This window comes from Lepidothrix coronata, unplaced genomic scaffold (assembly GCF_001604755.1).
Source record: "Lepidothrix coronata isolate B3197 unplaced genomic scaffold, Lepidothrix_coronata-1.0 Scaffold26, whole genome shotgun sequence".
NCBI lineage: Eukaryota > Metazoa > Chordata > Aves > Passeriformes > Pipridae > Lepidothrix > Lepidothrix coronata.
Genome location: NW_016690206.1, coordinates 2,193,412 through 2,217,189, shown reverse-complemented (window position 1 = coordinate 2,217,189; position 23,778 = coordinate 2,193,412). Strand labels below are relative to the sequence as shown.

The 23,778-nt window shown below is 35.9% G+C and overlaps 1 protein-coding gene across 1 annotated transcript in view; it reads left to right on the top strand.

The window, feature by feature from the left end:
- The window catches only part of CDH12 (cadherin 12), a 529,677-nt gene that overhangs the window by 301,794 nt on the left and 204,105 nt on the right, over positions 1–23,778 (top strand). The window contains exon 3 of the mRNA XM_017809416.1: positions 7,895–8,034. The gene's annotated coding sequence lies outside the window, so the exon portion shown is untranslated. The remainder of the gene's footprint in view (positions 1–7,894; positions 8,035–23,778) is intronic.

Genomic DNA, 23,778 nt, shown 5'->3' with positions numbered 1-23,778 from the left:
CGGCTGGTTTTTTCTCCATTCTCCTCCTGCCCCCTTCAGTTTCCTGCTGGCTAGAGCAGAATGTCACATTTCATATTGTGATCTGATTCTGTGTCTTCTGATCTTCTAAAATGTTGGCATTGATAGATCCAATTGGAAATAATGACTACAGGATGGACAAATTAAGACGATATCTTTGTATATTATTGCCTCTTCATTCTTTTTTTTTCTACTGATCATCTATAAGGTAAACCTTAGGAAACCTTATAATCACAAAGGCTCATGAGACTGATGTTTTCGAATTGCGAGATACAATCAAAAGCAGGCAAATGAGGAATAGCATGCAGGTCTACAAAAGGAAGCTGTATTTTTGTTCTGAATTTTGACTGTAGATAAGCAAACTAATGGGGGAGCAGTATATAGCATGCTGTCTGTGCTAGGAGGGTGTTAGAAGGGTTAATCATGTGAGTGGTATGAACAGTAAGAAAACTTTACAGCTGCTAATCGGTGTCAGCGTCTTTGTACAAGATCGAAATCTTTATGTTCCTTGGTATCTAAAAATAAGATCTATATACATTACACACTTCAGCTTCTTTATGTCATGAAAGCCACTTAACTTATTAGACACTTGGATGCAGTACAGTGCTTTCAGGAGTAATAGTCTTGCCATTAGGCACATGGAAGGAACTAAGTAACTTACAAGCCTGATAGGCTCTGAAGAACCTGGGGTGAGGGACTGCTTTACCCTCTTGTTCACTGTCACCTTGGTGTGGTGTAGTTCAAGTATTCCCACAGCAAAACCTAACCTAAGTGCTCACCAGCATGGTCCATGTGAAGGGAGAGTGCTGATCCGGAATGAGAGCTTGTCTTACTGGCTGCTATTCCCATCAGCCTATTCTTTCAGGGCTTGGCATAATAGTGCCACAGGCACTCTCTATATCATAGTCCAGCCTTCTTGGAAGTTGTCCTTTACAGACAATGGGCTGGTGTCTGTTGTGTGAGAGAAAACTTGCTTCAGACTATGAAGAATGAGAGATAAGGAGGAATTTAAACATTTCCAGTTGTGCTTCTTTACAGCATTTCCAGCTCCTCCTGAACAGAAGTTGAGGAAATGTGATACTAAAAGCAATTTTGTTAGCACTTGATTCCCTTTCATGCATATGATTTTTTTATGTGTATATGGAAAAAATGCAGCTATTATTCTGCCTGTTTTTTCCCTCTATACTTATCCATTCTAACACTGACAAAAAAAGAGAGCAAGAAAACAAGGAAGGAGGAATATAAAAAGAGATCAGGAAAATAATTATCGGAGAAGAAAGCTAGAAAGTGCTTGTAGTGGAATTGTGTAAGAAGAAACATTAAGGAATGAGTAAGTGGAAAGAGAGAAGATTAAGGTAAGAAACAGGATGATTTCTATGCCTAGAGAACAAGTACGTGAAAATAATCTGAAGAGAAAAAGCAGATATTTAAGAAAGAATCTGAAAAAAAAAACAGATTAAAAAATTACTCTAGACTGGACAAACTGAAAAAAAGAAAAGCAGCAGCATATAAGAAAAAACAGTCAAGGCTGAAATTAAAAGTAAAAACAAACCAGAACAATTAAAAAAAAAAAAGAAACAAAACCAAATTCCCCATAGTTAGAAGACTAAAATCTAATCAGACAAATGCAAGTTAGGATTGCGGGAAAGTTCATTTTAGTTAATGTTTATATAAGTTACCATATTTTTCTGAGCTTTTCCAGAAACCAATAACATCTGAACAAGCTTAGGCAGAGATGTTGTCACTTCCTAAGATCTGATTTTCTCTAGGTATTATAAAAGCCCTGTGGTTCCCCTGAAAAATGGACAGATATGATGTTTTATGACACTGAAAATGTGGTCCTTAAAGTGTGTTAGATTTATAGTGTTAGTCTGAGTAAGTAGCAGACAGGCTTCAGCTATAAAAATGCCAGGGAGAATCCCGAGACTAAATTGCAGTTCAGTTTTGTCTCCTTTGAGGGGACAAGCAACCCCTCCTTATGCACAGAGACAGGAACATGGAGGCTAATGGATGGGTGTGAGATATTTATGTGGTTACAAGCAGTACACTGCACCCCTGCACATGACTTTCTGCACTATCCTCTCTCCCCTGTCCCTGCATGCTAAAACAAGTTGATGGCAAAAGGGAGTGAGCAGAGAGATTTTACTGGGAAGTTGTAAATTGCTGCTGAGACAGATCATACCACAAATCACACTGTTCCCTTCACCTGAACAAGAAGGATGTGAGGGAGGAATTGTACTTTAGAAAGGATGTCCCTGAGTAATTCTGTCTCCCACATTGCTATTGTGGTGCAACTTGCAGGGCGCTCCTACTTTTACTGTTATGCCTAAAGGAGGTCTACAGCCCCCAACAAAAAGGAGACTCAAATCAGAAACTGCACATCACACGTTGCTGCAAAAGCATGCCCTTGGTTACAGCTGTTTAACTTTTCCAGCTGAACTGCATAGGTGTATTGCTGACAGAAATTTTCAGCAGAGAAAAACTACCTTCAAATACAAAGTTTTCTTTGTCCTGTAGAGTGCATTCTAGTAGTCCTGAGGTTCTCAATTCATACAGAAAGACATATCAAACAGACTGAACAGAATTTGGATTCCATGTCTTAAATGAAGTGCCTTTATAATATATATCTGAATAAATAGTATTGTGAGCACGTATAATATTCAAATAATTGTCCATTCTGTTTCCTTTTTTATAATTATGGACAACAATAATTTACTTGGTGCTTGAACATGAACTCTATGTTTTTCTCAGATGGTAACAAAACTGAAGAGGCATAATCAAAACAGCGGTGGCCTGTTTCCATCTCACATCTTTTTTCTACCTTTATTTTTTTTTCTCTCTACTAGATCTGAATATATCCTTAAAAACATTGTCCCTCTGTGTTTCCTTTCACTTACAGGGCTCTGTATCCTCTCTACCTCTAAGTTCCCTACTCTTGCAAAGCATAATGTTCTTAAAAATCTTCCAGGACTGAATTGTAGAGTATTTAGTCACCACCTGCTTTCATTTGTTTAGGCATTTTGTGGACCTTTACTTAAATCCAGGTGGATGTTTACTTAAATCCAGGGTTACTTGTGCTTCCTAAATATCTCAAACATTGTGGGAATTCCTCCAAGGAAACAGAAATCACTAACATTGAAATGTCTCAGTATACAAGGCTAACTTAATAAAAGCGTACAATGAAATTCAAACTGCACTTTGCATAACATAATCCAAAATGTCTAACAGAACTATCCTGTGCTACTTTCCTTAATATTTCGAAGTCTGGCCTAAGTAAAAAGCATGCTACTGATTATTACTGCTAAACTGGGAGTGAGAACAGTGCTCAGATAAGAAAAACACTTAGATTTTTTCTGAGCCCCTAGTGGTACCAAAAGGAGAAGCCTGATGAAGTCAGCAGTTTTCTACTGAGTATGACTGGGATTTAGCTGTCTCCTTCCATTCAGATCACATCTTTACCTTAACATCAAGAACCTGTGGAATAAGGTGCTGTACTAAAGCACTGAATGTTCGAGATTAAACTCTAGATTCAAAGAAGTTTCCTGTGTTGTCTGTATTCACTGTGGCCAGAAAGTTTGGAAATAAGGTTGGTCTTTGAGATTTGCTGTAGTATTCACTGATGAGAAATTGCACTGCTTTTACATGAGATCTCACTAATAATAAATCTGCTGTACAGTTCTACTTAAATCAATGCAGCTATGCTGATGTAAGCCAGATGAGAATTTGGAGTTGCATCTGCTCAGCTTGTGCTTTTGAAATTAATGAGGATGAGAGTAAAATTTCAGTGCTAAAGTGCATGAGAATTGTCAGGCACTACTAAGAGTTAACTAGACTCGTTCACAGATGCCATAGGGAAAAAATGGTTGCCAAAATGCAGAAAATACGTGGTTGTGAAAGTTCAAATGGTCCAAATGTGGGGTTTTTTTCAAAGCATTTTTAATGTCTTTAAGTGGTTTATTATTTGTGTGTTTTTATCTGTACAGATGAAAGATTAATATGGTTTTAGTCCATCTCTTCTATGAAGTCTTTTATTCTCCTGGCTTTGCTGCTATCCTAGACTATTCACACACCTTATTTGTACTTACTATTTTTCCAGCTAAAATGAATTACTTATTAGAGAAAAAGAAATTATTGAGCAAATTGGTACTCTCAGTACATCTTGTGTAGTATCTTTTTAACACCAAAGGATCTCTTTAACTGTAGAAAAAGAATAATTCTCTATATTGAAGCTATGGGTGTAGATGCAATTCACTTCTAGTTCTTTCTGTTTCTTAGCATCAACAAAGCTGATGTACCTGACTGTATGTGTAATTTAGACCAGCAGAAAATTGTGACTATATAGGCATATGGTTGAATTCATTACTTTTTTTACTGTTCATCTATGACCTTTTATTCTGTATTGAATTTCCATAGATGCATGGTGAAGTATTGTGCTGTAGTGTCTCTGAATCAAAGATCTTTATGAGAATATTAAGAAACTAACACTACTATAATTTTCTGAATTTATTTTGGCATTCAGTCTATTCAAATGACCAGTTTGGGAAATATAACTCTTTCTAAAAATGTTATTAATCTTTTAAAAAATTACTAGTTAAACATCAGTAACTAATGACCTTGACAGTAAAAATACAATGGATTATACAATTATGTTAGTTGGTCAGGGATTGTTTCCCCATGATTAGTATCTTGTCCATGAGGTCATGTTTTTACTTCTCTTTGAGGGACAATACTGAACAAAGAAATTTTTCTCGTGTATACATTTTAAATTCTGTTATGATTTTAAAATACTATCACACGCGTACATATTAATTCTTTCTGTAGCCATGGCTTGGGGCAGTGAATTCAAAAGGTTGCTTGTTTAATATATTGACTCTTTTGAATAAGAATGATGTGCCAAGAAGGGTCTCTAATTTTTTTTATCCATATATGTAATTATATGATCCCCTATTGAAGACATTACTTTACTGATCTCCTTGTGCAGAACAAACTCTTGTCCATTTATTGAGATGACTGATAGGAATTGTATTCAAAATTTTAAGTTACATTGAGGGTTAGGAACAGGACCCAAAACAATAGACTTTTCTTCAGTTATTTAGACTGTAACAAGATTTATGAGTGATTCAAATTATTGTTTCCTTTTGTTAACACTACATTTAAAATGCCAATGTCTTACACAATTGTCTAATAGTACAGTAAGTCCCAGCTGTTTCTGCACAAACTTAAATCATGTTGTCACTTCAAATTTTTTTCCTTCATGCTTCAGTCCCTCCTCTGGATCTGCTGTTTTCTTTTACAGACTTTTATTTGTGGTGAGAAACAATTAAAATAATTCAGTCACACAGTATGAACTTCTAATGAATGTTGACTTTTAAACCTTAAAAAGAAAATCAGAACATTAAGTGTGAAAGATTACCTTTTATATTATTAAAGTGAAACTTTTAGTATAAAATTACTGAAATATATTTGAAAAGGAGATGGTAACAGGAAAAGTATTCCTGATATGCAGATCTCATAGGCTGTAGAACATCAGTTTAATAGAAGTGCTGAAAATTCCAGGACTGGTGAGAGTTGAGATTCAACTAAATAAAACAGCAAGAAAGCTGAAATTGGAGGCTTACAAGAATGGCAAATAAATAGTCTTAATAAGATCTTTTTCATATTTAATTTCTTTCCTGGTATTTGAAATCATAAATGATACAATGGGTATCTGTGGATTACATGTTTCACGAAGGATGCCGTGTCAGAACATCTGAGATTGTAAGTGTTGGGATGACTTGCCACCCATTCCCTGGTACGAACATGGGTAAGGAAAGCAGCTTGTTTTTCAGTGAGGGTTGTAGCAGCAAATCACTGTAGTCTTGACACATGAAACACTTTAGTCAAGATCAAGATTGTGTTTATGCTTCATATTAAAGTGTGTAAAAGCCTTCTTATTTAATTAATTATTTGATTAATTATTAGTTTCTTACCATTAGTCCCAGGGCAAATGTGAATCCCTGGCTGATAGATATTCAATAAATCACACTAAAAGATAACCTGTGTTGTAAAAGATTTACTGTCTGAATATGAAATATTGCCAAAGACAATCTTATTATCCAGATTCTGCACATAGAGGAGCTTTTGATCTGTGGAAGAGAGAGGCATTTCTAGAGGAGGATCCTGAAAATTATATGGTTACCACTGCTAGGGGAGAAAAATTGATCTCTTACTACTGATTGTGTAGTGGGAAATTGGGGCATGTAGAATTATGGCACTTAGATTATTGTTTCTTAGGTATTACAGTTAGGGTGAGAAATCATTGTCTCCTGTCTTGCTAAATAAATTGGAGACTCAAACCTTCATGGTTACTTCTGAGTGATCTAAATCACACGATACTCTTTTCTCTGTATTAACGAGATTTCTGAAGTGAATGTCTTCAGAAAGTAAATATGTAATGCATTTTCTTTGCCGTTTGCTTAACAACTCAAAATTTGCTTTCTTGACTGCTTAAATTAACTAAAATACAATTACATAAATTTACCTGAAAAATGTATAAAACCTGACGAAAAATAAAGTGATTAAGAATTCTAGTATATGTTTAAAATTAGCTTTGTTTCAGCACTCATAGAGTAACTTATGCTAACTACATATGAACTAGCAATGCTACTATAGGTTCCAAATCTTCTTCTTTAGTTGCTACCAAAATATCCATTTTCCCTTTTGTATTGGTGCTTCAGATCAGCATTTCTAAATATGTTAGAGTTGGTATTTCCATAGATAAATACGAACGGAAAATTGAGTTAACTGGCTAGTGCCATATTGTCATCCAAGAACAGGAAAAAAAGATGAGGACATTCATAAAAGGTGACACACTTTTACCATGTAAGCCTGAATACTTGGTACACAAGAGTCTAGTTTCTCTAATACCCTTGAAACAAAAATAATGAATACACCTCACTCTTCTTTCACTCTGCTTTTTCTTTTCCCATCTAAATTTAAACTATCATCTTTAATAGATTTATTTGTACCAGTATAAGTGAAAAGCAAGCTAGATTCTTTAAATGCATTTCTGGTTGGTTTTCCCCCTCTGCTGTAAAAGAGGGAAGAACTTGTGTGCTGTGTTGTTGTGCTTTGCTACTGATTTTACCCCCATTTTGAGGAGTCCTTTCTGTACTAGTTTGGCATTCTTTTTCTACATTTTATTTAATTGCCACATACATACACTTGTTAAATAATTCTAGTCTGTTTGGGTTTTGTTGTTCTCTTCTTTTTCTTTCCATGGTGATTGATTGCCATCTGGGGGCCAACATGAGCCCACCATGCTAATTTCACTTATTCTACCCATTAACTGCTATTGTCTCCGGGGTCAGAGACAAATGTATGAATCCACTTTATCTCTCAGCTTACAGGATATCTCATACAGTGAGCCTTGTATGACAGAACGGCTACATCAGCCTCTAATTACTCAGCTTTACCCTCCGTTGAATGCCGGTGCACCTTGAGAAACAGCATGCAAAAGCACATTTGTTTAAGTCCTCAGATGGTTAACATTGTGCATAACCTCCTCGCAAATTACAGCCTCAGCTGCAGCACATCCATTAGTCTGGAAGAATGAAGATTCCCAAGCGGCCCTGGTGCCTTTCCCAATTCCCTCGCGACCCGCCAATCCTCTCAGCGCTTTCTCTGCATGTAGGGAGTGTTCAGAGCTAATCAGGTCAATGATCATCTCACGGCTCAGGGGACATGACAGGAGCCTATCACAGCAGTTACAGGATCTTCCAGACCTGAGCACGCTTGCTGAGAATCGCCTGTTAAGAAACATTGCTTTGGTGCCTCTTCTCTCACTCCCTAGCAGCCTCTGAGGATTTCAGCTGATCTCTCTCTCTCTCTCCTCTAGACAGTGAGGAGTTCAACGAAAAAAAGGCAGAGCAGCATGCAGCTATCCGGAGGGTGTTGATTGAAACTTAGGATTCCCCCTCAGATCACTGTTGATTGGACTGATGCTCCAGCATTACCAGAGAAAAGATTTCAATTAAGGTAAGTGCTGCTTTGTCTGTCTGACTGCATCGTGCCGAATTTCTGCATTGAAAGTTCGAGTGGAGTGAACTGCCAGCCTGCACTGCAGCAAGGGAGCCCGCGCCGCCCGGCAGGAGAGGGCTGGGGGCAGAGGCGAGTGTCCCAGCCTGGAACGCCTCTCTGGAGGAATTCGAATTTTAAGCAGCATGTTATGAATGGCTGCAGTTATTTCCGATCCGGTAGTTCTCCGAAGCTTAAAAAAAAAAAAAAAAAAAAAAACCAACCCAAAAAAAACCCCTAAAAAAAAAAAAAAAAAAAAAAACCCAAAAAAAACCCCCAAAAAAAAAAAAAAAAAAAAAAACCCAAAAAAAACCCCCTAAAAAAAACCAAAACAGAAACACACTCCCCCCAAACAACTGTTAGAAGCATGCAGGACTGTGAGAAGGCAGGAGGAAAGGCAAGCACACTTTTCCCCTTTATACATGTATATGAGGAATCACAGCAGCTGGAAAGCAAAAGTACATTATGGTAAAACTTAATTCTGAATAAGGAGCGTCATTCCTGCACCAGCTGGAACTCGTAGATGCAAGGCTTCAAAATCTCATGGCATTAAAACGAGATAGAAAGGGCTTTTTGAAATGTGAGTCAAGAATATGCAGCTTTCCAGGCTACCATCAGGCTGAGGACTGTGACTGGCATCTAGAATGTTATCTTCTCGGAGGCTGGTGGGATTTGGATAGTTGCTTTCTCAGGATTAGCAGTTCTGGTTTGTGGGGGGAAAAGGGTGAGTAGGGGTGCTGTTTCAATACGAGTGGCCAGAATATTAAATTGGTTGTTAGGGGGGAGACTAGTGTTTGATTGAAGAGAAAGAGGATGTATTTTTTCATGGGGTGATTGAAAGTGAGACATATCAAAAGAAATAGATTGATACTTGAAGATCTTTATCTGGAAAGAAAAAAGAGAGTAGATGAGAAAGGCTGTCTTGAAAGATTAAATGAGTAATAAGAAAGCATCAGAGATTCTTACATAGCCAGGAGTTAGCTATCTATGTACTTATGGCATATCCACCCTCAAATATCTAAATTGAACTGAGTTGGATAGTCTCAGTCAAGTCCACACTTGATAGCTATGCTGTCAAGGGATATAATTATGGATCTTGTAAAGAGCCCAAACTTTTTAATATTGTAAAGGACCAAATTAAGATCTGTTGTATTAAACATGTCAGTGTTCTCTCTGTTATCTACAAAAGTTAACATATTGTGTTTAAAAGTCTGTCATAACAGGAAGAAATGATCAGTAGAAAGTTAAGTGATTTCAAATCTTCATGGCTTAGATAAATGTATAAGTCCTAGGCAGTTTATGAAAGTGTGAATTAATTGCACTTCTTTTTTTTTTAGCCAATACTGTTTATTGTCATTAAATGGTTATCATCCACTGTTGTATATACAATTCACATCTCTATATCATGCGTTAAAAACTCAGCTATTCAATATGGAAATACACCTCTCAAGCCTCTGCCCTGCTCCACTCCTCCTCTCCACCCCACCCCACTATGCACTCCACCCTACCCCTCCCTCAAATTAAAAAAAAAAAGAAAAAAAAAAGAAAAATAACAATTCAGGGAAATGTTGGTTAGCTCCGGTTTGTTACTGATTCCATTAGCTTTTCCAGTGAGAAATACTAGTTCTCTTTCTTGCAAAACCATTAACATAGGAGAAAAAGACCTGAGGTTTTGGGGGAATATTCAAAGAATACTGACAGTTTTGACTGTCTATCAGTATATTTTTCTTCTTGAAAATGATTTTTAAAAGTTATGGTTTCTTTTTTTTGGAAAAGAAGATGATTTTGGAAATAATTAACAGGCACTGATCCTTATTTTGTTGTAGCATATGGTTCACTTCTTTTTTTGTGTTACAGTTATAAGAAATTTACTAAATTTTGTGCTTCTTCTACCCAGAAATGTAAGACTTGACCAGGTTAGAAATATTTCAATGTATATATGAGCTTCCATTGTACCTGTCTTCACATTTTTTCTTTCATGAATAATCAGTGGTTTGTCAGCATAATTAATATTCTTTCATGTACATCAGAGTATTCATTATAAAAAAGGTTGAAATACAATAACTTCATATGCTGCATGGAAAAAAATTTCAAGTGTAAAAGAACTGCAGTTGCAGACATCCAGGTTAAATGAAAATAACTGAAAGTTCCATTCCAGTCTTTCACAAGGTCTGACTACAAACATTGTTTGACATGATGGCTTTGTTCTCCTTTTGTCTCACAAAGCTGTTGTTGTAAGTAAAAAATAAATAAGTCACACTTTCATGACAGTGTGTCTGTGGGTTTCTAAACAAGTCTTACAAATACACTTACATCTCTGTTATTATTTTACAAGATCACATGTTCTATCTTCTAAGTGAAGAGTGCATACTTTCCAGTGTACCAGCTTCAGACATTTTATGACATGACAGTTTACCTAACACAGGGAACTGCTGGTTTTCCTCATGTTTTGAGAAAAACACACAATAATGGTATAATTATTTTCTGATCATTTCCACTGCTGAAATGTGGGCTTCTTCATATGTAGTTATGGTCCTCATAAAGTGATCTCAGCAAATGGGAAATAACATTCCTCATTAAGCAAATATTTTGGGGCATCTGACTTACTGAAATTTTTCAGATTTGTTAAACATAGGAAGACAGGTTACACAGGAAGGCACTGGAAGACGTGTCAGTATAGCCTAGTTCCCCATCTTGAACTTTTTTTTTACTCTTGGGCCATATCAAATACTATTAAGTACATAACTGTATGCAGAGTTCAAATTTATTTCAGACATTTCAAGTTCTTCAAATGAGGTCAGTGTTAAATTTTTTGCCTAAAGCTATGTCTCCTTATTACTGACAGATGTATATGATTACTATCTGGCCCAACTCCATTGAAAGTTAGTGTTTGATGCTATTGCTTTAATGTTTTAGGAGATTTTTAGGGAAATTTAATAAATTGAGGTTTGGAAATGGATAAAGCAAAGGGAGCTCTATGAAAGGTGACATAAAACCAAACATAGAACAACAAGGAACAGTTCTGTTAAAACAGAGACAGTGATATGTGAAAGAGAAAACAACTGTTAACAACTATAGTTCATAATCGAGATAATGTAAAATTAAGAGATATATTATATCATTTCAAGAAGATAGGGTGAGAGTGACATAGAATAAGCTTCAAGGGCTAATGAAATTCCACAGTTGTGTGGGGAATTTGCTTTACCTGAAAGGGAGGCTTTTCAAACCCCGTGTTATTAACATGCATTGAAGAACTAATATCAGCTTTCCTGGCAAGACTGTTGTGTCCCACCAGACTCTCGTTGTCCCTCCTTCTTCCGTTATTTTCAGAAATGATCCTCTTTCTTCTTATGCCACAGGAACATCACTTTTCACAGTTGTGTAAACTTTTCATTTTTAATTGAAACAGAAAACCCTCTCTGAAAACACTCCAGTGCTCACAAGAATGGGATATGTGTGCTCCAACATTCTATCATCTCTTTTTCTCTATTTTTTAAATTGTTTTTAATCTTACACCCTTTGTATCAGGGGCTGTACCTCTGTACACTGTACAGTAAGTAACTAGCACAGTAAGAGGTGGTTCTGTTTCCAGCTTTGGAGTCTATGTATGGGTCTACACTGCAGAAATCCCATGCTCTTATCTGGTTTGTGGAAACAGACTCTGCAAGGTTTAAGTTGTATACCTCAGAATGTCATTGTTCTTGCAAAAGCATATCTTACAGTTAAAAAGAAACGTAGATTACAATGTATATACTCATATATTATGCTTTCAAATATTTAAATTTTGAGCATATTTTCAAGCCACTGTGAAAGTTACACTTCCTGAATGTCTTCTCAGACTTATAATTAGTTGATTTAAAGGCTGTTTTCCTTTATGATAGAAACTTTCACTAAGGTCCACTTGTTCTGTAGAAATGTAACTCATTGAAGGCATTGGATTTAGCACGTATCACTGAATATTTTTTGAGGTAATTATTTTACAGCAAACTTTGAGGCTGCAGTGCTGTTTTGGGAGGGAGAAAGCTTCAGTCTCCTTTCTTGTTGAACCTTTAAGCCTGGCGGTTTAAGCAGGGGAAAAATCTTCCAGGTAGAAAAATTCTACATCAAAGTAAAATAAAACCTACCTTGCCATGTTGATTACGGGACTTTGTATTTATCATAAATCAAAAACATATGTTTTCAAATGCTCCCATATATGTTTTACAATACTAATATTGCAATGGATCATTTAAAGAGGCTATTTTTATCCCCACCAGATGGGATCTAAGATATTACATCATGAGACTTGGTCCAGTTGCTTTGGGAGCAGCTGTGGTTCAGTTTCTGTCAACTGTATCACTTCAGTTTTGAGGATGAAGAGAGTCATCCTGAAAGGATCAGACTTGTTAATGAACCAGACAGTTCTAAGCTGACGGGGCATCTTTCTGTTGCAGATGTCTTAGCTGTCAATATTTTATAAGGCAATGACTGCATTGGCTGACATACGTATGATGTAAGCTATGTTTACTGTCCTGTGTCCCAGCAGAGTGTGATTTCGGGTCTGTGGGTGCTGAAGTCCTCTCTGTGGTGTTGTGCTAAATGGCCCAGACCTGTAATCATAGCTCAGGTTGGAAAACTTTATGGAGACATTCATAAGAAATGTATAGTTCTGAGATTCAAACTAAGAAAATGTGCAAGTACCTTACTCACAATAAAGTGCCGTCTCCCACGTTAAGTTTAAAAGTTGTATATTAAGGTAACACAATTATATTGTCCGTCAACTTTCATACTACAGTAAATTTAGAACAATTTCCAAAACTGATGATAAATACTTGGTCACATGATTTGGATAAGTAGTTTCCAAATTTAGGTCCTAATTTAGATTTATTATTCTTTTCATTCATGTATTTACTCATTGACTGTGCTAATACTTTGTCCAGCACAACAAATTCTGGATTCCTTTTCACCCCATGGCATGGGGCGGCCTAGTTCTAGTTCCATTTCCATCTGAGGAATCATTCCGACGTCTTGAAGGATAGGGAAAGGGAACTCCAGCATCAGGGGTTTCTTCAGGCCCTGAGCCTGGAGGGGACAGGTGCCCTCCCCTCCTCTCCCCACCTACATGGCTCCATGGCCGGCACAGAGACAGTACACCGGGTGCGGAGAGGAGGCAAGAGCGAGTTTATTGTTGGGGATGTTACATTTATAGGGTTTAGGAGGATTCACAGAGTAACCAATTAGAAGTCTCAAGGGGCTTACAGGAACACCCAATCACAGGAAGGGGTTAACAACCAATAGGAAGGGGTAAAAAGGGGCCAATGAGAACACCTCAGATATCTCCTCAGGACATTCCTGCATGGGAGATAACAGTTGCTGTGGGGGGTGTTGGGAAGAAGAAACCTGTTTGCAAGGAGACCACAAAAAGCCATTTTGAAACATGTTTAAACAACAGTTTTCCCATATAATGCAGGTTTAGTGCCACAACAAATATACCTACAAAACACCATTGTGACTTAGTTAGTCTAATTGTTGCAATTAATTTTTTTTCCCCAGTGAAGGTACATAAGTATTCAAATCCACTCCTTTTCCAGAAAACGGATAAGACTTTTGACTTTTCTTGATCAACAATGTGCTTCTGCAATGATCCCATAATCCAGTTTTTTGACCTAGGTCATTTAGAGTCTATAAGCTTACGTAGGTTTTTGGCTGCTATTCTCTGAAAGCTGCCAGCAAGTGCTAAATGTAATTGTAAATGCAGACACACATTTGCCAAATACTTGTCTGTGGTCATTCATTCAGTTCACAAAGGTTTTGGTTTGTTCATGCAGTTCAACCACTATTCACAGGACTTGGTTTGAACTGGTGACCCAGATTCTGACTTGCTTTATCATTCCCTTATGTTCTTCAGTCCCCTTGGACCTTTTATATACATACATATATATATATATATATATATATACATATATATATACACTGCAGTATTTCTGTATATGGAGTTGAGACGATAGTTTAAACAACTCTCTTAAAAGCCACTATGAAGATCACAAAGTACACTTATTAAGAAACACCTTCTTGGCATTCTGTCCTCAGGCATACTGACTCTGTGTGTATGTTACACACTTTCACATATCTGATTTATATTTAGTTTAACACATAATCTGAAAGGGAAAAAAAAGACCCCATGCCATGGTTCATTTTTCCTTTTAAAGAAAATGATGCAAATAAAAACAATGTTGTTAAATGGAACAAATATACCAGATAGTAAAATTTAATGACAGATTTCTAAGAATACTAGTAGGATGAAGAAAAGCTAAAAACTAGTATATCTTAACTGACAGTCTGAACTGACTTTTACTCCATACTTCTGCTAAGGATTTAATGATGAACCCATTCTGCCAAATTCTACCAAATTCCCTCAAATTTAGTTGCAACAAACTTTCTATAAAAACTCTTCAAGTTCAAGCAATATTTCATTCATTTAACTGGAGTAATAACTATATTAAAAAAATGAAAAGCCATTTGACTACCATTTGGGAAACTTGTATGTTTGCTTGTTAACTGTCTTTTTAGTTCTCCCTAAAATATTAATAGTATTCATGGTACTTGATTGCCATAATTTTAAATAGATAACTATATCTCTTAAAAAAAGATAAATGGAATATAAATTCATTGCATTGCCTGTCACAAATAACACTTTTTATTCCTTTTCTACAGAATTAGTAATAGTTTAGGGCATAAGTAAACCTATGTAGTGTAGATCTATCTCACTATAATTCTAAATAGGTGTTACAGAAGTCCTGATTTACACTAGTAAAAGAAAAAGAAGGAAAAAAACCAGCCCTGTGCCTTTCAGTAGAGGTCCCTATTTTTCTATCACTGTGTGATGAACAGTCCTCTCAATACAGATGTTTCATAATATCATATTCAAATAGTTTATTGTTGTTCCTTTTTTGTTTGGGTGGGGGTTTTTTAAGTCTGACCTCCTAGGTAGTGGGATTCAGATTTTCTGTAAACAAAATCTTTTGGTAATTTGGCCTTTCCACCTTTGAACTGCTACTTGAATGAGCACGTGTCAAATAAATAAATAAATAAAATGTGATATACCTGGCTTCAATTTGAAAGTGTGCATATGTATGCAGAGGTTGAGAGGTTGTGTTGAGAAGGTAAGTGCTAATAAGGAAACCACTCAAAGGAATTTGCTAATTAAAATGCTTTTTGAAGAGTAGCACTTCTCTCTCTGATGTTTTCATGATTCAGTATAAAGATTCCTATCCCATTTTTTGGTCCTCACTGCATATAAATCTAATAAAATTTTCAGACACCATAATTTTCTTCTGCATTTGTCCTCATGTCTCCTCATCTTGTTTCTCTCCTCTCCTTTTTTATTATTATTTGGAATGGAAATGCCCTTTGTCTCATGTGCAGATTGCATAAGCAACTATATTCAGGTTCATCAATGGACTTCAATCCCACTCTGCATTACTCATCAGATGTAACACATAGCAATTACCTGTCACTCTTTCTCACCTTGAGAACCAAAATTTATCTGTTAAGGATATATTTGAGTTCAGCAGCCAAGAATGTGAGCAATGCTAGGCTGGGTGTAGAGAAGATACTATGTATGGCAGGATGGAGCAGAGCCATCAGGGCAAGCAACTAGATGATTTTAATAATTAAAGATTTTTAAAAAAATCCAACAAAACAAGAGAGGAAATAGTAGAAAGTGGCCAATTTTGTTTGTTTGTGGGTTTTTGTTTGTTTGGTGGTGGTTTTGATTTGTTTGTTTGTTTGGACTCGTAGAAGTATTTTTCTCCAAGCTTGTTATTTAAACTGGGTGGGTTTGTTTATTTGGCATAATTATTTTTTACTCTGCCTGTGACTCCCTGGAGCATTATCTTCCATCAAACAATGGACATTTTTTGCAAATGTTTTCTAAAGGTCACTCTTTTTTAATCAACTCACTTTTTCTGTAATAACTGTATGACATTTTTTTGCCCTATTTGTGATCAAAGAGCATGAATATTTTAAATAGAAAACTCACACACTTAACTATCTTCCTAAATGTTGTTACAGTTCTGTGGAGAGGTTGGAAGGAGGCTGCTGAAAAACCAGAATTACCAATCTCTTCTCATTGCCTGATGTCTATACAGTCCTTTTTGTTATACATGCCCAGGGATGCTAAATAGGTAAAAATAGGAAGGTGCTATGTTTTAATTTTATCTTGAATGGAAGGTCTCTCAGCTATTTCTAAATAAATGCATGTCTTCTCTCCAGTCAAGGTATGAACTCAGTTCGTGTTGTTCACATACCTAGTGACAGATGATGATTTTACCTAAGAGCTAATATTTAATAAATCTAACTGTATATAATCTTATTTATTTGGTAAAGAAGAGGTAGAGCTGGTTGCTATGCACTTTATCTCAGTTGTTTCTATTAGTGCAGGTTGTACCAGCCAAAACCTAAGCTGATCTACCTAAAACCTTTTGAATGCAGTGTTTAAGTGCGTCAGACATTTCTCTTTCTACCAGTTGTTCTTTAGGTTTTCTTTGGACAAATCCCATAGTAAAGAAATAGTTTCTTAGCCTTTCAAAGCATACTTTAGCATGTATCATTCTTTCACTCTTTGCCTCTGACTTTGTGCCTGTATGTCTTGTGCAAAAATGATTAATTAAGGAGAGGTCTTACGCCATCTAAAATTATAAAACATACAAGTGCTGGAGGTTATATCTATGTGTGTTATGTGATTTACTCACCCTTCTTGTTTTCAGATTTTAATTTTGAAAAAAATGGTCTGATATTACTGATGTCCATAATAAAAGAAGCCATTTTAGGGGTCATTCTTCTAAATTTTTTGATAGGATATTTTCCTCTCCCCAGTAAAAGTAAAGAATAGTATTTGTTTTGGAAAATGTCCCTTTCATACCTCTTTACTGCTAATGTCCCCAGAAAAAAATTGCCCTTCTTGCAAAGAAACAAACTTGGGTCAGATAAGTTTAGTTTTCATGGGATATGTAGATATATATTTTTTAAAGTGCAATTCATAAGGCATAAATGTGATTTTTAAAATAGCTTGTCAGGAAAAAGAAGTGATTTTTAATGCAGATCTACGAAATATGATGCTCTTTAGTAGCATCAATACCCCTGAAGGCAAACATTTGAAAAGGCAGAGAGCACCATAACACAGATAAATGTTGTGAGAAGGATGGAATCAAAACATAATACAAGTAAATAGAGAAGTATCTCCTGTCAGAAAAAGGAAGTATTAGTAATCAAAATTATTGTTCTATTTTTAATTTTCTTTGCAAATATCAAATGACGCATCAGGTTTTTTTTAATATTGAGTTCTTCTTCCGTATAATTACATTTAAAACATTTTAAATCTTTATTTTCATTCTGAAAATAATTAGAAATACAAATTAAATGAATAATACTTATTTTCTTTATTGTGCAAAAATCTATAGCTCTGTTATTGAAGGAAAACACAGCCACGGGAACGAAAACTAATCCTAAGTAATAATTTGAAATATCATTTTATAATTCTACATGAGTATATAATCTCATATATGTTGGAATTTGATATTCTAAAATGGTAAAAATTCTCAAGCTCTCTGTGAAACCAAATGTTATTTGATAATCATTGTCAAGAGATTTACAATTGGATAATCTTATTCATCCCTCTTTGACGCATTAAACTATGTTTTATGGAAGGTATTGTGAAAGCACCCCTGCTGTGGTTAAGCTATAACCTAACTTTAATTTCATTAAAATGGATATTATGTTTACCAGCCACACAATGGAAGAAAGTTTTGAAGTCTGCTCAGTACACTACCTCGCAGTTAAAACCCCTACAGCAACAGAAGTATCTGGCAAAACCTGTTTTACAGAGGAGGCAAAAAAAATTTGAGATGAGTCAAACCTGGATGGAGGATCAATTTAACCTTCTATTACTTCATCAGGAACTGGATCAGGCTGTGACTGTGAAGTACACTGGATATGATTGATAGAATTAGGGAGTCTAACTGAGCAGGTAGGTTTGATAAGCACTCAGGAGAGCTTTGAAGTTTCATGGAATGTCTAAACAAAGCCAAAGTTTCAGAGATATTAAATCTTGATTTGTACTGTACTGCTGTGTCTGGGGTTGAAGTGTCATTCAGTGGCCAGGATGCTGAGTAATAGACAAGTTCTTTCTTTGGTCATTAAACCAAAGTGCCCTATGTGGGACAGTGCAGCAGCTCTAAGTTTTTGAGACAAGGTGAGGACATAATTACTTCTGTAATGCCTTCTGTGATGCTATCAACAGTTGTTGAGCTTTTTATCCTGGACAAATTGAAGTTTGCTGAAATTAGTTTTGTTCTCTGCCAATATTCCTTTGCCTTTAAATAAAGAGGAAAAAAAAAAAAAGACGAACTTGGTTTGTCTCCTTTTCCTCACCCATGTTGCCCACAAAGAGGCTTCTGTTCCCAGCTTTTGGAAAGTACTCCATCTGCCCAACATAAAGGTCAGGAGACCGTTTCCTTTTTTCATTTTATCTCCACCTAGCGAACCAAGGGTAGTGGACTAGTATAACTTCTTTCTGGGAGTCATGTTTCCCTTCACAGGTCCTTAACATCACATTCCCTTTCCTGTGCCTAAGGAAATAATGAGTCACTGTCTCAAGACCAAACGCAAACTTTTACAAGAGATTGGCTTGTGATCACAAATTGCCATAATGTCAGATATTAACCCTGGGGATTATCATGGCCATAAGAAGAAGCACTAGTACTTCGGTTTAAGAGATTGGTGGGGCAAGAGGGATTGAGATTATATATCTTCTTGAATATGGAAGCAGTATATTTATTTTCAATAGCAATAGTAAACAGTAATTACAACCTTTGCTCATTGTCCTGAACCACTTGCTCCTGTTTCTTTGCTTTCCCTGGTAAATGCATTCCTGAAATACCCTTTAAAGCAAGTTTGGATATCTGTGTGTATAATATGTTTTAAATACCTGGAGGAGACTAGCAAAGATAAATCTTTAGTTCAAGACAGTCTGTCTGCAACAAATTCCATCTCCCCTCTATAACTAGATGTACTTTATTAAACAACAGTTAATATGTATTCCATTTTTTCTTTTTTTTCTGACACATGTGAGATTAGCGCTATTTCTTAATATATCATATGAAAAAATGTTCTTACCCTTAAGATTGATCTCTTTAACTCAGAAATACTAGGCTTCCTATAGTGTTCCAAGAACTGTGTAGATTATCTAGAATCCCAAAGAAAAAACTTATTTTTTACTTTCTATAAACAGCATATACATTTTCTAAATTATGATTCTTATTAATATTCATGTACAGCTATAATGTTTCTGCTCTATCATTCTGTTTTTCTAATGCCAAAGAATTAAAATTTAACTAGTTTTGACTTTTATTGGCAGATAAAACAGTTCCTACTGTATGTATATGTTAGTAAATGCATCTGAGAAAAAAAGGTGGCATTTCTGTGAGCATGTACATACATGAACATTTAATTTTTCATACTACTGCCAGATTGAACATTGTTTAAAATTAGTTTCTAATACCCAACACATGAAATATTGACATATTCATCCAGTCTTTACATACGTTATATACCCCTCAAGCTCTGCACAGACATTTCCTAATCACGTTCAATTTTTAATTGTTCATTTCCAGTTATTTCTTTTCTCTAAAATCAGACTATCTGCTATTCTTTGCAAGTACTAATGTTATCATTTCCCTAGGACGGACTTCCTGCTTAAAAGACTCTTTCTTTCCCCTCAGCTATATTCCTTTGCTTAACAGTTACTCCTCAGCATCAATTTTAAACCAGACACCAAGTCAAATCAGCTCATCTTAAAGATCTTTTATATTACACTGAATCCATCTATGTTCACATAAGAAAAAAGTTTCTTAAAAATCTTTTTTTCATCCTTGTGTTTATTTTTTTTTTCTTTTTTTCCTGTGTGGTTGTTGTAAAGGGATCCATATATAGGGCAAATGGAATGAAAGGAAATACTAGTCTAATTGTACACTATAACTCTCTAAAATCAGGGTGAAACCAGCCCTTTAAAACGTCATTAATGTTATCTCCAAAATACTTTTTTATTCCAATGTTTAGAAGGCTAATGCATTTACAGGACCCAAAGAAATGAGAGTTTTGCAGGATAGCCCAAAAGAGGATATAATGGTACAATATAAGGATTAATTGTGAAAGTAATCATGTTAGTTTTCTAATTATTCAAATCTTAATTACAACTATGTTGGCCCAATTAGTTCAAAACACAAGGCTAATGTTAGGGTTGGGGGGATACTCAGCATCTGTGCATAAGTAAGAGGCATCTGTTGCCAAGTGGTAGAGTGATGGAAAGTGTCAACTCACCAGCTGTGAAGTCAACAAAGCTCTTAAAAAACGAATTTGAGCCAACACAATGATTTAGCACCCTTGGGAGGGTGTAAAGCTTTTCGCACATGTATACTTTAGCCAGCTATTGTCACCTAGTGGGACTGAAATCTAGATCAATTATGCACATTTAACTCTTCGCCTGCTTTTTAAACAATGTCCTGCCTGACAGGGATCAGCAGTGGGGAATCTGACAGTGATATTTCTGCTCATCAGTGTTTCAGAGGGTTAGTTTCAGGTTTTTTTCTTGAGCAGACCAGAGAAAAAAATATAACTAAGATGTTCAGAATATGCAGAACCTTAAGATGTTAGAGCAGAATATGCAGAGCCTTAAGATGTTAGGGTGCAGCACTTTCACTGCTGCGACCCGGGTTCGATTCCCAGCCCCCCGGGCAGATGGAGCTCGTCAGCCCTGTGTGGCAATCCATCTAAGAGAAGGTCACTCTAAACAAACCTACGTTCTGAGACCCTCACTGCCACTGTCCAAGCTTGCTCGGCCCTGGCAGATGAACCTCAGGATTAAAGGGTGGGCTGAGTTCAGCGCACGCTGTGTCTCACCTAAAAAATCCACTGTGCAGGCTCGAAGGGTTAATGACCTTTCCCAAATCTTCACTCGCGAAGACTGGCCTACCTTGAGATAGAAGGATAGAAAATAGTGAAATATTAAGAGGAATGTCTTATTTAAAAAGTGCTATCTTTTCTTTCTTAACACCACTTTTATAGGAAGATGTGGCCATATTAAATATCTGTTGTACCTTTCCCATTGTTTATTGCTATCAATTCCAGAAAGATAGGATTTTTATGATTCTGACTACTGATACTGATTTTAGTAATTTCTAGTATCACCTACAGATTGAGGATTTTAATAGTGTTTCTGACTTTACAATGGTGTGTTTAATATTTATGCATTATTAACATTTAATGGTAACGTGTAAACTTTACTGAAAGATAATCAATTGTCAGCAAGAACAAAAGAAGAGAGTGAGCATTAAAACCTAAGATGGAATTGTATTGAACACTAATGCATTCACTTATGACCTAGTTCTGAATGTTATGGATCTTTTGTCAGTGACTTCATTTACATGACTTTCAAGTTTTTATTTATTCACATATCACAAAGTACAGATGGAGGAGTGTTTAGATTCATTGTAGTCTGATAATGTTGTTAATTTACATTAAATGCATAGAGTTTGGTACTGTACTGCAGTGTAATAGAAAATTAGCTCAACTTTCAAGATTACCTTCACAAGAATTTTCAATTATGTTAAAATAAAATTAAACCGAGTTGCAGGGCATTTCAAGAATTCTGGATCCAGGTTTCCTGATCTGAAAACTACAAGAAGAGAAAGGTTTTGATTTCCTTGCTGTTTGAACAAAGAGCTATTTTAAGGTATGGTTTGCACTTTAATACAGAGCCTTTTGCTTTAAAAAAAAAAATCTATGCTCATATGGCAATACTTGATCTATTCTACTAAAGCAGGAGTCTGACTGGACCACAGAAGCCAAGGAACTCAACCTACTTCTATAAAAATATCTATAAATAAACACAACTACTTCTGAACAGGTGTAATGAAGCGCAAATTTTAACGGTTGTAAAATGGAGGACTTTGGCGACTTAGAAAACATCTTTTTTATGCTCACAATTAATTTAGGTGTTTCAACATCCATATAGTCACAAGACTAATTCAGCAGTTTTAAACACTATATTGCAATTTATGTATAATTGTGTGTGCAGTGTTGTAATGAAACAGAAAGTAGTAGTACATTATATTTAGTTGAGATTAGCTAATCAATTTTACTTCTGTTAGTGAGAAGTCAGTAGAAGCTCCTGGAAGATCCAATGTTGCCACCTCCACCAGTGAGTCACCAGTGCCACAAGTCTGACGATAGTGTTTCTGTAAATGGAGAAGAGAAGGAGCATAGTAAGACTCACAACAATTAATTACATGTGCTTTAGTGCTTTAGATTTCAGCTTCCTGTTGCAGTTGTGGCTGTATTTCACCTGCAAAATATTCTTTTCTTTTAAATCATATTGACAATGTGAATAGCATGTGTATACTGTAACTAAACAACTTGCCAATTCAAGTGGGCTGCCTCAGCTGTAAGACATGAACTCAGAAGTGATAAAGCATGGCACTGCTTCAGTAAAATGGAATAAGAAATCATTTTGACAGAGCTTAGATCTTGGTCTGGGCTGTTGAATGGGTTTGGTTGTGGGATTTATTATTTCCTGCCCCACTCGCGCCTTTCCTTTCAAGGTCAATGTTCCTTATTTTGTGTAGAGTACATCCTACATGACAGTACAGAAAGAAATGCAACCTGGCTGGGTTAATGTTTTTGGGGTCAAAATGGACTCCTGAATGCAGGGAAACAGCACCTGAGAAATGATGTTCACAGTCATCCCATGAAGACAAAGAGTAGCTGAACATCAGATGATCAGACTACATACTTTTACTTGGGCTTGTTGTGAAGGATTTTAAAAGCAAATATTTCAGTCTATAAGTAAGCAAAGGAAATACTTCCTCTCTCTTTTGTTTAGCTCCCTTAACTGCATGGAATAAAAGGAGAGTGGAAGCTGTTACTGTGATCATAGAATATTAAGTTATTTCTGAAAACTGATTCTTGCTTATTGGGTCTGCAGACACCTCTAACATAGTGAAGTATTCAGGCAATAAGAACTAGAAATAATATAATTTTTTCTTCATTTCCCATCCTATCGTTTGCTAATGCAGGAAACATGATAAAAGTGAGTAACGATTTTTTTGGAGATGATTTGACATTTGCCTATAATAAGAACAAGATTTTAAAATGCCTAATCTATAATCTTGTAGACGACTGACCATAGGGTGCCTGTAAGACTAGCTCAACTCTGTTGAAACTCCAGGGGCCTGAAAGTAGCAAACCTATGATCCTCTAATCACAGAGGGAGATAGTGTTTCCTTTGCTGCTGTTCCAGCCTACTTGCTAAAATAATGGTAAAGCCTCAGTCTCTTGTAAACCAGGCTACGATAACTCTTTATCTAACACCTCTTCCCAACTTGTGCAATTTTCTGTGATGTACACATGTACATATATACCACATTTGTAGGTAACAATTGTGCCAAGTCAGAGCTTGTCTCAAAATCAGACTCCTATGTTCAATGTGTTTCAAGTATTTTATATTGTTCTTTGCAATAAAATACTAACTTTTACCTAAAACAAATGAAGTACAATAGAGTAGACAGAGCATTCAATCTGACAGCTTCATTTAAGTAAGATGGTATTTCTTTAAATCACTTCCAAAACCAAATTATTCCTTTCTTCTAATTTTATTCTGTTATATTCAAA